Source organism: Archocentrus centrarchus, chromosome 1 (assembly GCF_007364275.1).
Source record: "Archocentrus centrarchus isolate MPI-CPG fArcCen1 chromosome 1, fArcCen1, whole genome shotgun sequence".
Taxonomy (NCBI): domain Eukaryota; kingdom Metazoa; phylum Chordata; class Actinopteri; order Cichliformes; family Cichlidae; genus Archocentrus; species Archocentrus centrarchus.
Genome location: NC_044346.1, coordinates 38,097,523 through 38,101,595, shown reverse-complemented (window position 1 = coordinate 38,101,595; position 4,073 = coordinate 38,097,523).

Sequence of the window (4,073 nt, the reverse complement as noted above, 5' to 3'; positions counted from 1 at the left end):
GTTTATTTGTAGTTTCCCATTGGAGAACCAATAAAACACACACACACACACACACACACGACATCAGCACTCTTAGGTGAACACAGAGGTAAAAACCTACAGTTGTAGCAGAGTCCTCCGTCAGCTCTGTTTAATCTGAATTTTTGTATTTTGTTACTCATCTTTGATTTTGGCAGTTTTGGCCCCCCCATAGCTGGAGGGGGGAGACGGCAGTGTTCGTCACCTTATTTAGATTGCACTGTTTATGAAGAAAATGAATGTCAGTGGGTCACATTTCTCTTCACACCTGTGTCCATCTGTGGGGAGAGTATGTGTCGCGATGATGAATTATCTGTGTGCATCGCTGCTGTCTGAAAGCGGTTTTGTTGGACAGAAGCTGAAGGGGATTTCAAGCAAAAATGAACAATAGTTTAATTTCAATACTTCTTTGACCAGAAAAGAATGAGAGAATATGCAAAAGAGGAAGAAAAACCCCACTTCCCACTTAAATCTCACTTCACCCACAGCATGGAGAGTAACAAATTATGCATGCCAGTAAAACTCCCAGATATGGGATCTCAAAGGTGCAAAAATGTATGCAAAATTTGTGGGAATTTCTTGATGACAAACTTTAGGAGGCTCCTCTTACGCCTAAATCTGTCTTTCCTGTGTGCTGGGGAAGTTTTTGGCGAGCACACAAATTGAGTTCTGACTAGCTAACTTATTATATGAGTGCAGGAGGGGCTGTGTGTGTGTGTGTGTGTGTGTGCGTGCGTGCGAATGTGGATGCACTTCGCCCCCACATGTCACTGCAGGAACTTGGCTACGCCTTGCTGCCTTCAGATCAGAGGAGGGTGTTAGCTTCATCCAGCTGCCACCTCGCTATCTGTCCCCTCCATCAGCGCCAGTTCCCTTTTCTGTCTTTGGGTTTGAAGAGAAATGACACTTGTAAGACAAACTGTCATCGCAGCTTTGTGTCCGTGTGTCGGTACAAAAAGCCCAGTCATCCATTTCAAAAGTACAACTGCACTGGTTCTCTTTTTTCCTATTATAAGACACTGACTGAACAGCATTTGTCTTGTGAGTAGTTTGATGGTGTCGGTAAAGACTGTGGCTGAGAGGCATGTCAGGTAGTGATAATGTAGGAGGATACAAGTGTTTTCTGACGCGTCATTTCTGAGCAAAAATGAAATGTGGGAAAACAGGAATGAGCCTGGTGTCTAGAAAACCTCTATGCAGAGGTGTGTGTGTGTGTGTTTGTGTGTGTCTGAGGTCACCTTTTCACCTTCAAACCTGTCCTGTAAGACGGAATTACTCAACCAGACAGGACGGGAGTCATAAAGCAGCCGAGACCAGTCAAAATGAGACGTTTTTGGTGACATCTGCTGACTGAGTTACAGGAGTTAAACTTGGCGTAAGTGGAACGACAGCCAGTAAAGTTTGAGTCATGAAACCTCAGTGCGTTTCAGATGGACAAAACGGATTAAAATTTTAGTCTAGTATCTGTTTACTACTTTTTAGTAGTGTTTCCACCTAGATCAGAGGAGTCGAGCGTCTGATTTTAGCTCAGGGACCACAAACAGCACAGTTTGGTCTCAACTGGGTTAGACCGCAAACGCCATTACATAATAACCTATATGGAAAAAACCCACCCAGCTCAGTGCGTCTAATAAGTGTAAAGAAATGCACTGAGTCATCCGTTCGCTAAAGCGTGATGAGCACACTGATGTAGCTGTATTTCAACAATACCCCTCAGTTTTTCCACATTGGGTGAGACTGCTGCCATCAGATTTACGATTTAATCACAGTGCATCTCTAATGGAAACCATGAACTCATAAATAAACAGGAAAAAGAGAAGTAAGGCAGAGGTGGTGTGGATGTGTGCAGAGGACGCACCGCGCGTGGATTAAACTCAGGATTTTGAAGGAGAAGTTGCCGGGCGGGAGGAAAACGGGAAGGCCACAGAGAAGGTTCGTGGATGTAGTGAAGGAGGACATGCAGACGGTTGGTGTGATGGAGGAGGATGCTGGGCTGGGGTGAGATGGAGGCCGATGGCCCGCTGTGGCGCCCCCTAAAGGGAGCAGCGGGAAGAAAAAGTGCTTCATGTCTTTGCGATTTTTAACTTTTTTTCTACATCAAGGGTGTTGAATTAATTTCAGTTCCTAGGCGCATACAGCCCGATTAGATGTAATAAAACAATTTCATAATAATCCACCTCTCTAAATTTAAGGAAGGGCCGGATGTTTGACACCCGTCATCCACAGGGAAATTAATGTGCAAAGAAAGAACGAAACACCTCTTTGTGGATACTTTAAATTCATTCAGACCAAACTGAATATATTAAAAAATATTATGAATAATATGGAAAACAAACATAGACAGCCACATGAAAAAGAAAGAACACTTTTTTCAGCCAAAAATAATCCGGTCCTTCGCATGTCTTAGAGAGAAATACCTCTGATGGACGACACATGACATAAACACTGTGTCAAAAATGAAGCACATCCTTACTTCCACACTCGCTTACTTCCCACGTTAAGTGGTCATCAGCGAGTGTGAGTTATCAGTCTTATAAGGCCATGTACAAATAAAGTCTGCAGTGAGAAATAATCTTCCCCAGAAAATTCACACCAAGGTCAGAGAAACGGCAACAAACCCAAGAGCTCCGTCAGGTTTTACAGGCCTCAGCATGTTAAATGGTTCACGATAATAAAAAAAAAAAGATTTTCACAGTACACTCATAAAAAGACTGAACAAGTCTGGCTTGTTCGGAGGGTTTGCCAGGAGAGAGCCTCTTCTCTCCAAAAACAACGTGAGAACAGGGCAGCGTGGCTGAGGTTTGCAGAGCTGCATCTGAAGACACCAAAATACTTCTGGAATAATGACGTCCTTTGGAGATGGTTGTCCATAAAGCACAGCAAACACAGCATATCGGCACGAACACCTCATACCACGGTGATGATTTGGGCGCCTCGCAGTCTCTGAGTGGACCGTGAACTCCTCTGTGAGGTCACCTGTCCAACAGCTAAAGCTTGGCTGAAACTGGGTCATCAACAGGACAACGATCCCGAGCACAGCAGCAGCAATTCTCCAGCGACCCAGGCAGAGTCCACACCTCAGCCTGTGCTGCTCTGCTGAGGTTCTGTGTCAGTAACTTTAGAACCTGATGAACCCCTTCATTATTATTTTTATTATGTAAAACCTTAGAAATGAAGGATGTCATGTTTTCTTTTTCACACGACCGCACGTGTTGTTCGCACCGAGGATGTGTGAGGAATGAGGAAACTCTAATCAAGTTAATATGCTGCAAGCTTTCAATTTTTATGATGTAGTCGATCCACCACACTGATAACATACAGAGCACGAAATATTTCAGGCCACAGGTTAGAGAGGGGCTGTTCGGTGTTGGAGACAAAGTATGAAAAAAGATGTTTATCTGTCAGAGCTGTAAACTTGTGTAATGGCTGTGATGGGGAATTTCAAACTGAGGTATGATTGGCATTGTTTATGAAACATTTGGTTTTGTGTTTCTTTTTTTTTTTTTAGTGTATTTGTAATGAAATTTGTGTGGTAATGAAAGTGCTTCCATTTAGAAAGGGTGGGTGTGATACTAAAGCTTCAGCTTACACAGAATTTGGTCTTTCCATTGAATTCAGTTCGTTGTTGTCATTTACTTATTTTTTACAGGCATTTCTTCTTTTTGGTTGTCATTTGTGACTTGGCTTTTTACATGGCGTTTTATTGTATTATATTTAGATTAGTACTTATTGAGCTCCTTTTTAAATGTTACCATTTTTATATTTAATTGAGCTCCTTTCTTTTGTGTAATTTTACATTTTTCGTTTTTCAGATTGTGTTGAGCTGTTTCGGCTGCTGTCACACAGGATTAATGTTTTTAATAAATCTCTATCTTTTGTTATCTGTTTATCATTATTTATTATTTATTTCGGCTCAGGACGCTGGATGGTGAAATCGGTTGTAATTGCTGCTGTTATCGATCCCCGCGGAGTCCTGCAGATGGCGCTGTTGAAGCGCAGTTGCTCCGGAGCGCAGCCAGCGGTTCTGACCGGTCGATGCACGTTTTATTTGTTTA